Raw genomic sequence first — 13,498 nt, 5'->3', positions numbered from 1 at the left:
GGTGTCCGCTCCGACCCTTAGTTTGGAGCCGACTGCACCAATCGAGGACAGATGGCTAGACACCGCCTCGGGGGCTGCAACCTCTACGGCGATCGAGCCGAACACCAGTCTTGTCCTTTGCGAAGCTCGCGACTCCAAGGTGCCGGACTCCTCTCCGGACTCCGAACCTTCCGTGCCCCTGCCAATCGAATCCGATTGGGCGCGATCATGGAGTTCGCCGCCGCGGACATCTTTCAGCATTCGCCCTTCGGCGACATTCTGAATTCACTAAAGTCTCTCTCCTTATCAGGAGAGCCCTGGTCGGACTATGGTCAGCAAGGATGGGATGCGGACGACGAAGAAATTCAAAGCCCATCCACTGCCCACTTAATAGCCACTGTCAATGATTTAACCGACATGCTCGATTTCGACTCCGAAGACATCGACAGTATGGGCGATGATGCAGGAGACGACCAAGACCTAGCGCCTCTAGGGCACTGGAAGGCCACCTCATCATACGACATATACATGGTGGACACCCCAAAAGAAGGGAATGGCGATTGAACAACGGAGGACGACCCCTCCAAGAAGCAGCCTAAGCGCCGGCATCAGCGGCGCCGCTCTAAATCCCGCCAAAGCAAAAACGGTGATTCCGGCACGGGAGACAACAATACCCCGGACAGTGCCGAAGACAACCCCCTCCAGCAGGATTCAGCACAGGAGGATGGAGAAGCCAGCCCTCATGAGAGAGCGGCAGACAAGGAGGTCGAGGATGATAATTACATGCCTCCCTCCGAAGACGAGGCAAGCCTCGAAGATGACGAATTTGTCGTGCCCGAGGATCCCGACAAACAAGAGCGTTTCAAACGCAGGCTTATGGCCACGGCAAGCATCCTTAAGAAAAAACAGGAGCAACTTAGAGCTGACCAAGACTTGCTAGCCGATCGATGGACTGAAGTCCTTGCGGCTGAAGAGTATGAACTCGAATGCCCCTCCAAGAGCTACCCAAAGCGCAGGCTGCTTCCCCGATTAGAGGAGGAAGCACCTAAACCTACATCACCAACGCACGACGCGGCCGACCGGCCACCTCGTGGCCGCGACAGAGAGGCCTCTCAGCCATTGATTCAAGCCGCACCCCGACGCCGCTATTCCAAGGCACGGGGAAACACGTCGGACCTGCGAGACATATTGGAGGACAAGGCAAGGCAAACAAGATCGATCTACGGATCACGTGGGCGCCCCACGGCACATGGCGATAACCGTCATGCCGGGCATGGCAAATACGGCCAGGCCGAACACAACAGACAAAGCTCATTTGAGCTACGTCGTGATATAGCCCAATACAGAGGCGCCACACACCCACTATGCTTCACAGATGAAGTAATGGATCCTCAAATCCTCGAGGGTTTTAAACCCGTAAACATCGAATCATACGATGGCACAACAGATCCTGCGGTATGGATCGAGGATTATCTCCTTCATATCCACATGGCCCGCGCTGATGATCTACACGCTATCAAATACCTCCCACTCAAGCTTAAAGGACCAGCTCGGCATTGGCTTAACAGCTTGCCAGCAGAGTCAATTGGTTGCTGGGAGGACCTGGAAGCCGCATTCCTTGACAACTTCCAGGGCACCTATGTGTGACCACCAGACGTCGATGACCTTAGCCACATCATTCAGTAGCCAGAGGAATCGGCCAGACAATTCTGGACACGGTTCTTAACCAAGAAAAATCAAATAGTCGACTGTCCGGACGCAGAGGCCCTTGCAGCCTTCAAACACAACATCCGTGACGAATGGCTTGCCCGGCACCTAGGACAGGAAAAGCCGAAATCCATGGCAGCCCTCACAACACTCATGACCCGCTTTTGCGCGGGAGAAGACAGATGGCTAGCTTGTAGTAATAACATGACCAAGAGCCCTGGTAATTCGGATACCAAGGACAACAATGGCAGGTCGCGTCGCAACAAACACAAGCGCCGCATTAACGACGACAATGCGGAGGATATAGCAGTTAGCACCGAATTCCGAGGCTCTAAACCCGGTCAGCGGAAAAAGCCATTCAAAAGAATTACTCCGGGCCCGTCTAATTTGGACCGAATACTCGATCGCTTGTGCCAGATACACGGCACCCCCGAAAAACCAACCAATCACACCAATAGGGACTGTTGGGTGTCCAAGCAGGCAGGCAAGTTAAGCGCCGAAAACAGAGACAAGGGGCTGCATAGCGATGACGAGGAGGAGCCCCGGCCGCCGAACAATAGGGGACAGAAGGGATTTCCCCCACAAGTGCGGGCGGTGAACATGATATACGCAACCCACATCCCTAAAAGGGAATGGAAGCGTGCACTCAGGGACGTATATGCATTGGAGCCAGTCGCCCCAAAGTTCAACCCATGGTCGTCCTGCCTGATCACCTTCGATCGAAGGGACCACCCCACTAGAATCCGCCACGGTGGATTTGCCGCATTGGTTCTAGACCCAATCATTGACGGATTTCACCTCACTAGAGTCCTTATGGACGGCGGCAGTAGCCTGAACCTGCTTTATCAGGATACAGTGCGAAAAATGGGCATAGATCCCTCAAGGATTAAACCCACAAAGACAACCTTTAAAGGCGTCATACCAGGTGTAGAGGCCAGCTGTACAGGCTCAGTTACACTAGAAGTGGTCTTCGGATCCCCGGATAATTTCCGAAGCGAGGAGTTAATCTTCGACATAGTCCCGTTCCGCAGTGGCTATCACGCCCTGCTCGGACGAACCGCATTTGCAAAGTTCAATGCGGTGCCGCACTACGCATACATCAAGCTCAAGATGCCAGGCCCTCAAGGAGTCATTACAGTCAATGGAAACACCTAACGCTCTCTCCGAACAGAGGAGCATACGGTGGCCCTCGCGGCGGAAGTACAAAGTAGCCTCCCAAGGCAATTCTCCAGTCCGACTATTACACGTCCGGACACCGTCAAGCGCGCCCGGAGTAACCTACAACAAGACCGCCTGGCACGTTCCGTGCAAGTGTAGTAGTGCGGCCCCAACCCCAGCCCTCGCCAAAATTGCGAAACTAGTGCTACGTGTACATAATTACGCTCTGGAAATACCATGGGCATAAGGGGAGGGGCACAACCACGACATGCCCAAAATGCGGCTCAACCGCACTAGGGGCTCCCGATTTTGTCATTTCTTTTTTCTTAGTTTCAGGACTCCATTCTCCGGAAGGCCTGTCCGGCAGTACAATCGCCGAACACACGATGCAACAACCAAGGAGGCAGCAAGCTGCGTCGAATGTCCAGGTGGTCTCTTTAACAAGCTAAATACCTGTCTTACATAAAGTCCCGCAGCTTGCCCCTGGAGGGGGACATGTCAAATAATCCCATCTCTTGCTTATCGCACTATTTGTATCGTTCTGCTTTCATAGCAGCCCTTTAATAAACAATACATAGCTCTTGTCTATTCTTGCATTCATTTTTTCTTTTTTATGTAAGTATGTTCAGTTATAACATTATGCAACCGTACACTTTGGTACGACCAATACACCAGGGGCTTAAGTACCCCAGAATATGGTGTGAGAAGACCGAACACTCTCACGAGTGCGACACCCCAAACTTATAGCATTATATGCATCAGCTCCGAATCATGTCTTGGGTCAATAGTTGGGTTTGCCCGGCTCCCATGTTTTGGTACCTTACGTTCCGTTATATCGGCTAAGGTAGCACTGGGAGAACTACTACGATTGTGCCCTAGTTGAGCTGGGTTGAGCACCTCAGTAGAGAAACTAACTAATGATAGGGCGAGAGCCGGTCGCTGTTCGAGAGGATTTCGAGTCCCTAAAGACTTATGCCGCATAGAGCGAAGAGCTGGCTTTGTCTGGCCTAGGCATGGATAGCGCCCCGAACTCGGTCTTCCGAATACTAGGGGCTTTGCCGAAATTTAAAATTATAGAATTCTATGGCTAAGTGAGAGTGATAAAGCATTATAGTCCGATTGCCTTGTTCGTTGTGCTGAGCGCCTCCCTCGAAGGACCCACGAATGGGAACAAGAGCGCTCAGGTTTATCCCGAACACCCCAGCACTCGTGGCATGGGGGTACAAGCCGACGACTTGCATCTCTTAGATACAATAAACGGCCGCACAGAAGGTAATATTTTAAATTCAACAAGCGTTGCTTAGCGCATATGAACAAGTTTTCAGCGCACAGGATAAACACGAGCGAGTTTACTCAAAAATTACATCCCTAGTACATTCATTCGCCATAAGGCGGGCACCCTTTAGGACACCCTCATAATACATTTCGGGCCTGCGATGCTCCTTCCCCTCCGGTGGCCCATCTGTCACCAGCTTCTCAGCATCAGGCTTGCCTCAGTGCACTTTAGCGCGGGCAAGGGCCCTACGGGCGCCTTCGATGCATATGAAGCGCTTGATGACTTCAAGCCGTGGACAGGCATCCACCAGCTGCCTCACCAGCCCAAAGTAGCTCCTAGGCAGGACCTCCCCAGGCCACAGCCGGCCTATAAGGCCCTTCATGGCCTGTTCGGCTACCTTATGGAGCTCGACCAGCTGCTTCAGCTGGTCGCTCAAGGGCACCGGGTGTCCGGCCTCAGCATACTGGGACCAGAACACTTTCTCCGTCGAGCTCCCTTCTTCGGCTCGGTAGAATGCGGTGGCGTCGGACACACTGTGGGGCAGATCTGCAAATGCTCCTGGAGAGCTCTGGACTCGGGTAAGTAACAGGTAATTCACTTTCACGTGCTTGCTTTGCATAAAGAATGCCTTACCCGCCGCTATCTTCTTCATCGCCTCAATTTCCTGGAGGGCTTTTTGGGCTTCGGCCTTTGCGGATTTGGCGCTCTCAAGGGCCGAGGCAAGCTCGGACTCTCGAGTCTTTGAGTCAAGCTCCAACCTCTCGTGTTTCTTCACAAGAGCATGGAGCTCTTGCCGCACTTCCTCCGCCCGCGCCTCCTGCTTTTCTCGCTCGGTGCGCTCCGCGGCCGCATTGTCTTCGTCCTTGGACAACGCTTCCTTCAGGGTCGCCACCTCGGTTGTGGCCCCTGTAACATTCACGTTGGTCCTGTCATTATTTGCAACCAGGTATTTTTATATACTTAAATAAGGTACTACTTACCTTCCTTATCCTCGAGCTGCTTCTTGGCAAGGCCGAGCTCGTTCTCGGACCATTCGAGGCTCTGCTTCAATGCATCGACCTCCGCAGTCAGTGCGGCAGAGGTCAGCAGCGCAACCTGCATTCCCATATTGACATATTTATGTTAGACTCCTGCGTATATCTTTTCAGATCCTCAGTCCGGCTTTTATTTCCGAACACCGAACTGAGCATCAGGGGCTACTGTCTATGCGGTAATATTTTTACATGTCTTAAATACATACCTCAAAGCCTGTTAGAAGGCTAACGCATGCTTCTGTCAGCCCGCTCTTGGCGGACTGAACCTTCTGGATCACCGCACTCATAATAGTGCGATGCTCCTCGTCGATGGAGGCGCCGTTAAGCACCTCCAGCAAATTATCCGGTGCCTCCGGTTGGACGGAGGTCACCGGCGTCGTAGGCTTGCCCTTCTTACAAAGGGGCCGCCTGCCGGACTCCGGAACCACTGAAGGTTCCAGCGCGGCGTCCGGCCCAGGGCCGGACTTAGATCCCTCTGGGGTTTTATCCCCTCTGCGCCTGGAGTCCGGAAGGTCGCCTTGCGGTGCCTCCGGGGCTACCTCCTCCTGGCCTGGCCCCTTTTGGGACTTCACCTCGGCATCGTCTGTGGGGCGAGGGGAGGTAGCAGTCGGAAGTGAAAGACTATTCACATCCGATGAATCCAGGGATCCGCTCTACGAAGCATCAAGCTGGGCCTTGGGCGGACTGCATGATTATGTTCGGCGTTAGAAGATACTGTGCAATAAAGGAACGCCATGAGTTATTCTGGTATCCGGATACTTAATATGTTGCCAGGGGCTTGGTCCTGGATGGCCATTCCTCTCCGCCGTCTTCAGCATCGGTGGCGTAGTCCGGAAGAAGGGTCTTCCCCTTCTTGGACCCTCCGGCCTCCCCAGTTGGGCGGCCTTCCTTTTCTTTCCTCCCCCCGTTGGAGGGGGAGAGGCTTCTTCTTCCTCCTCCTCGTCTTCGGAGGAGGAGGGCGCTTCGGGGTCGTCGGGCGATGAGTCCGACACCACCAGGCGCCGGGAGCTCCTTCGAGTTCCCGTGGCCTTCTTCTTGGCCTTCTTCTCCGGCACCACGTGAGGTGCCGGGACCAGCAGCTTCGCCAAGCGGGCATCTGCTGGGCCTTCGGGCAAAGGAGCCGGACAGTCGATCTGTCCGGACTTCTTCTACCAGTCCTGTTAAAGGAATGGGAGCTTAGATCCCGCATAGAGTCAAACTATGAAAAACAAGTACCCTGTAATGGGTAAACTAAGCTTACCGCGCTGGCTTGACGCTTCGCGCAGAATCCGCGATCCTCAGTAATGGGAGGGTGAACGTCGAAGCTCTTGAAAAGCACCTTCCAAGCATCCTCGTGCGTTGTGTCAAAGAGCCTGGACAAAATTTGGTGCTGGGCCGGGTCGAATTCCCACAAATTAAAAGCCCGTCGTTGACACGGGAGGATCCGGCGGAAGAGCATGACCTGGACTATGGTGACAAGTTTAACCTTCCTCTCAATCAGATCTTTGACGCAGGTTTGGAGTCCGGTCAGCTCTGCCGAATTACCCCATGATAGGCCCGTATCTTTCCATGAGGTGAGCCACGTGGGGATGCCAGATCGGAATTCGGGGGCCGCTGCCCATTCAGGGTCGTGCGGCTCGGTGATGTAGAACCATCCCGATTGCCACCCTTTGATGGTTTCCACAAAGGAACCCTCGAGCCATGTGACGTTGGCCATCTTGCCCACCATGGCGCCTCCGCACTCCGCCTGCTGGCCGCCCACTACCTTCGGCTTGACATTGAAGATCTTCAGCCATAAGCCGAAGTGTGGCTTGATGTGGAGGAAGACCTCGCACACGATGATAAACACCGAGATGTTGAGGATGAAGTTTGGGGCCAAATTGTGGAAATCCAGGCCATAGTAGAACAAGAGCCCTCGGACAAATGGGTGGAGCGGGAAGCCTAGTCCGCGGAGGAAATGGGGGAGGAACACCACCCTCTCATGGGGCCCGGGGGTGGGGATGAGCTGCCCCTCATCTGGGAGCCGGTGCGCGATGTCGTTTGACAAGTATCCGGCCTTCCTCAACTTTTTGATGTGCCCCTCCGTGACGGAGGAGGCCATCCACCTGCCTGCCGCTCCGGACATGGCTGGAGAAGGTAGAGGTGGGAAGTGCGGACTTGGGCGCTGGAGCTCGAGTGCGTGGAGATGGATAAGCGAAGGAGGAAGAAGGCGCAAATGGAAAGAGTGGATTCTTATCCCCTTAAATGGGTGGACAAAACTATGTACCCCCACCAGCCTAGTAAAACTCGCTTATCTCCCAAGCGCCATGATTAATGGCGTGGTTGGGTTACCCACGCCCGTATTGATGAGAATCCCGGAATAAGGGGACACGATCTCTGCTTTGACAAGACGTGCCAAGGAAACCGCCTCGCTAAACACGCTGAGGTGGGACGTAAAACGATTCGAATAAAGGCTTGGCCGTGGCATGATGTCACGCTATGGAATACGTCAGCAGATTAGATTTGTACAAATATTATTCTCTCTATGGTGGTATGTGGAACTTATTTTGCAGAGCCGGACACTATCCTTGTGTTCAACATCTTCTATGAAGTATCCGGAGGAGGAACCCGCCTTGCAATGCCGAAGACAATTTGCACGCCGGACTCGTCGTCATTGAAGCCTAGTTCAGGGGCTACTGAGGGAGTCCTGGATTAGGGGGTGTCCGGATGACCGGACTATGACCTTTGGCCGGACTCCCGGACTATGAAGATACAAGATTGAAGACTTCGTCCCGTGTCCGGATGGGACTTTCCTTGGCATGGAAGACAAGCTTGGCAATACAGATATGTAGATCTCCTCCCATTGTAACCGACTCTATGTAACTCTAGCCCTCTCCGGTGTATATATAAACCAGAGGGTTTTAGTCCGTAGGACGAACAACAATCATACCATAGGCTAGCTTCTAGGGTTTAGCCTCTCCGATCGAGTGAGTAGATCTACTCTTGTACTACCCATGTCATCAATATTAATCAAGCAGGAGTAGGGTTTTACCTCCATCGAGTGGGCCCGAACCTGGGTAAAAATATCATGTCCCCTGTCTCCTGTTACCATCCACCTAGACGCACAGTTCGGGACCCCCTAGCCGAGATCCGCCGGTTGTGACACCGACACCCACCCTCGTGGCTCTCCCTGACCGACTTCTTTCGCCTATATATACTCATATACCCCGAAAACATCCAGGAGCATAATAGATCGGGAGTTCAGCTGCCGAAAGCCATTGTAGCCACCAAAAACCTCTCAGGACCCTGTTCCAGTACCTTGCCGGAGGGGGGACCCCTCAAAGTAGCACCATGATCTTCATGATAGAGAGTTTCCTATGTTTTCACTTTCATATACTAGTGGGAATTTTTCATTATAGAACTTGACTTGTATATTCCAATGATGGGCCTCAAATTGGCCTAGGTCTTTGTGAGCAAGCAAGTTGGATGCACACCCACTTAGTTTATTTTGCTGAGCTTTCATACACTTATAGCTCTAGTGCATCCGTTGCATGGAAATCCCTACTCACTCACATTGATATCAATTAATGGGCATCTCCATATCCCGTTGATACGCCTAGTTGATGTGAGACTATCTCCTCCTCCTTTTTGTCTTCTCCACAACCACCATTCTATTCCACATATAGTGCTACATCCATGGCTCACACTCATATATTGCGTGAAGATTGAAAAAGTTTCAGAACATCAAAAGTATGAAACAATTGCTTGGCTTGTCATCGGGGTTGCGCATGATTAAATACTTTGTGTGATGAACATAGAGCATACCCAGACTATATGATTTTGTAGGGATAGCTTTCTTTGGCCATGTTATTTTGAGAAGACATGATTACTTCGTTAGTATGCTTGAAGTATTATTATTTTTATGTCAATATTAAACTTTTGCCTTGAATCTTTCAGATCTGAACATTCATACCGCAATAAAGAAAATTATATTGAGAATTATGCTAGGTAGCATTCCACATCAAAAATTCTATTTTTATCATTTACCTACTCGAGGACGAGCAGGAATTAATCTTGGGGATGCTTGATATGTCTCTAATGTATCTATAATTTTTAATTGTTCCATTCTATTATATTACTGTTTTGGATGTTTAATGGGCTTTACTATGCATTTTTATATTATTTTTGGGACTAACCTATTAACCGGAGTCCCAGTCCAAATTGCAGTTTTTTTTGCCTATTTCAGTGTTTTGCAGAAAAGGAATATCAAACGGAGTCCAAACGGAATGAAACCTTCGGGAGAGTTAATTTTGGAACAAACGCAATCCATGAGACTTGGAGTGGACATGAGGGAAGCAACGAGGTGGCCACGAGGGTCCAGGGCGCGCCCTACCCCCTAGGCGCGCCCCCACCCTCATGGGCCCCTCGTGGCTCCCCTGACAGACTTCGTTCACCTATATATACTCATATACCCTGAAAACATCCAGGAGCACAACAGATTGGGAGTTCCGCCGCCGCAAGCCTCTGTAGCCACCAAAAACCTCTTGGGACCTTGTTCCGGCACCCTGCTGTAGGTGGGATCCCTCACCGGTGGACATCTTCATCATCCTGACGCTCTCCATGACGAGGAGGGAGTAGTTCACCCTCGGGGCTGAGGGTATGTACCAGTAGCTATGTGTTTGATATCTCTCTCTCTCTCTCTCGTGTTCTTGATTTGGCACAATCTTGATGTATCGCGAGCTTTGCTATTATAGTTGGATCTTATGATGTTTCTCCCCCTCTACTCTCTTGTAAAGGATTGAGTTTTCCCTTTGAAGTTATCTTATCGGATTGAGTCTTTAAGGATTTGAGAACACTTGATGTATGTCTTGCATGTGCTTATCTGTGGTGACAATGGGATATTCATGTGATCTACTTGATGTATGTTTTGGTGATCAACTTGCGGGTTCAGTGACCTTGTGAACTTATGCATAGGGGTTGGCACACGTTTTCATTTTGATTCTCCGGTAGAAACTTTTGGGCACTCTTTGAAGTACTTTGTGTTGGTTCAATAGATGAATCTGAGATTGTGTGATGCATATCGTATAATCATGCCCACGGATACTTGAGGTGACATTGGAGTATCTAGGTGACATTAGGGTTTTGGTTGATTTGTGTCTTAAGGTGTTATTCTAGTACAAACTCTATGATAGATCGAACGGAAAGAATAGCTTCGTGTTATTTTACTACGGACTCTTGAATAGATCGATCAGAAAGGATAACTTTGAGGTGGTTTTGTACCCTACAATAATCTCTTTGTTTGTTCTCCGCTATTAGTGACTTTGGAGTGACTCTTTGTTGCATGTTGAGGGATAGTTATATGATCCAATTATGTTATTATTGTTGAGATAACTTGCACTAGTGAAAGTATGAACCCTAGGCCTTGTTTCCTACCATTGCAATACTGTTTATGCTCACTTTTATCATTAATTACCTTGCTGTTTTTATATTTCAGATGACAAAAACCTATATCTACCATCCATATTGCACTTGTATCACCATCTCTTCGCCGAACTAGTGCACCTATACAATTTACCATTCTATTGGGTGTGTTGGGGACACAAGAGACTCTTTGTTATTTGATTGCAGGGTTGCTTGAGAGAGACCATCTTCATCCTACGCCTCCCATGGATTGATAAACCTTAGGACATCCACTTGAGGTAAATTTGCTACTGTCCTACAAACCTCTGCACTTGGAGGCCCAACAACGTCTACAAGAAGAAGGTTGTGTAGTAGACATCAAGCTCTTTTCTGGCGCCATTGCCGGGGAGGTGAGTGCTTGAAGGTATATCTTTAGATCTTGCGATCGAATCTTTTTTTTCTTGTTTTATCACTAGTTTAGTCTATAAAAGGAAACTACAAAAAATGCAATTGAGTTTGTCTCATACGCTTCATCTTTTTAATATCTTTCGTGAGAATGATGGAAAGGAAAATTGTGCTCAAGTGCTAGAAGAAGAAGTCTATAAAATGTTTGGCACTAAATCTTTGGATGATGAGCAAGATTGCAATGTTGTTAGTATGAATTCTTTGAATACCCATGATGCTAATGATATGAAAAGCCACAAGCTTGGGGATTCTATGTTTGATGAAGATGATATGTTTAGTCCCCCAAGTTTTGATGAGCAAATTTATTATGATGAAAGCATGCCTCCTATTTATGATGATTATTGTGATGACATGTATGCTATAAATAATAAAGATAACCATGAAACTTGTCATCATGATGTTAATTTTCCATTGGATTATGCTTCACATGATATTTATTTTGTTGAGTTTGCTCCCACTACTATTGATGAGAATAAATTTGCTTATGTGGAGACTAGTAAAATTTCTATGCAAGTAGATCATGAAAATAATGCTTTAGGTTCTGTTTATATGGTTGAATTCATTCACGATGCTACTGAAATTTATTATGAGAGAGGATCATATGGTTCTACATATTGCAATAATATCAAGTTTCCTCTCTATGTGTTAAAAATCTTGAAGCTATGCTTGTTTTACCTTCCTATGCTAGTTGATTCTTGTTCCCATAAGTTGTTTGCTCACAAAATCCCTATGCATAGGAAGTGAGTTAGACTTAAATGTGCTAGTCATATTCTTCATGATGCTCTCTTTATGTTTCAATTCTTATCTTTTATGTGAGTATCATTGAAATCATCATGCCTAGCTAGGGGCGTTAAACGATAGCGTTTGTTGGGAGGCAACCCAATGTTATTTTAGTTCCTGTTTAGTAATAAATAATTCATCTTGCCTCTGGTTATAGGTGGTTTTATGTTTTAATTAGTGTTTGTGCCAAGTAGAACCTTTGGGAAGACTTGGGTGAAGTCTATGCGATCTTGCTGTAAAAAACAGAAACTTTTGCGCTCACAAGATTAGCTGCAATTTTTTATTGGAGAATGCTTTTAGGTTGATTATTTTTGAATGTGATTAATAGACAAATTCCTCAGGTCCACCAATTTATTTCAGAATTTTTGGAGTTATAGAAGTATTCGAATGATACGTATTACTACAGACTGTTCTGTTTTTGACAGATTCTGTTTTCTATGTGTTGTTTGCTTATTTTGATAATATGAGTAGTATCGGATGGTATGAACCATAGAGAAGTTGGAATACAGTAGATATTACACCAATACGAATTTAGAATGAGTTCACAATAGTACCTAAGTGGTGGTTTTATTTTCTTATACTAATGGAGCTCATGAGATTTTCTGTTGAGTTTTGTGTTGTGAAGTTTTCAAGTTTTGGGTAAAGATTCGATGGACTATGGAATAAGGAGTGGCAAGAGCCTAAGATTGGGTATGCCCATGGAACCCCAAGGTAATATTCAAGGACAACCAAGAGCCTAAGCTTGGGGATGCCCTGGAAGGCATCGCCTCTTTCGTCTTTGTTCATCGGTAACTTTACTTGGAGCTATATTTTTATTCACCACATGATATGTGTTTTGCTTGGAGCGTCATTTTATTTTATTTTGTTTTGCTTGATGTTTGAATAAAATACCAAGATCTGAAATTCTTGAATGTTAGAGAGTCTTCACATAGTTGCACAATTATTAGAATACTCTATGTGCTTCACTTATATCTTTTGAGCTAGATAATTTTGCTCTAGTGCTTCACTTATATCTTTTGAGCTAGATAATTTTGCTCTAGTGCTTCACTTATATCTTTTTAGAGCACGGTGGTGGTTTTATTTTATAGAAATTATTGATCTCTCATACTTCACTTATATTATTTTGAGAGTCTTTTAGAACAACATGGTAATTTTCTTTGGTAATAAAATTGGTCCTAATACGATGATCATCCAAGATAGGTATAATAAAAACTATCATATAAAGTGCATTGAATAGTATGAGAAGTTTGATACTTGATGATTGTTTTGAGATATGAGGGTGGTAATATTAGAGTCATGCTAGTTGAGTAGTTGTGAGTATGAGAGCTTGTTCTAAAGTTTGTGATTCCCGTAGCATGCACGTATGGTGAACCGTTATGTGTCGGATTTTGGGTTCCGGCAGACTCTATAGATTCGAACACTGGGGTGCGCGCGGAGATCTCGCCCTCTACCTACCTGCACCTCACCGCCTCGCTAGGATCTAAGCAATCAAAGGAACAACACAAGAGACACAAGGTTTATACTAGTTCGGGCCACCATTGTGGTGTACTACCCTACTCTAGTTTGTGGTGTGGTGGATTGCCTCTTGGGCTGATGATGAACAATACAAGGAAGAACAGCCTCGCGAGGGTCTGCTCTTGAGATGGTGCGATGAACTGCTAGGGGGAGTTCAGTCGCTCTTTCTACTAGTTTCCAGGTGATGATCCTCTGCGTCTACCTTGCGGATGGCTAGTCCTATTTA

The sequence above is a fragment of the Triticum dicoccoides genome, chromosome 6B (genome assembly GCF_002162155.2).
Source record: "Triticum dicoccoides isolate Atlit2015 ecotype Zavitan chromosome 6B, WEW_v2.0, whole genome shotgun sequence".
NCBI classification, from domain to species: Eukaryota; Viridiplantae; Streptophyta; class Magnoliopsida; order Poales; family Poaceae; genus Triticum; species Triticum dicoccoides.
Note: the sequence above shows the minus strand (reverse complement) of the source record.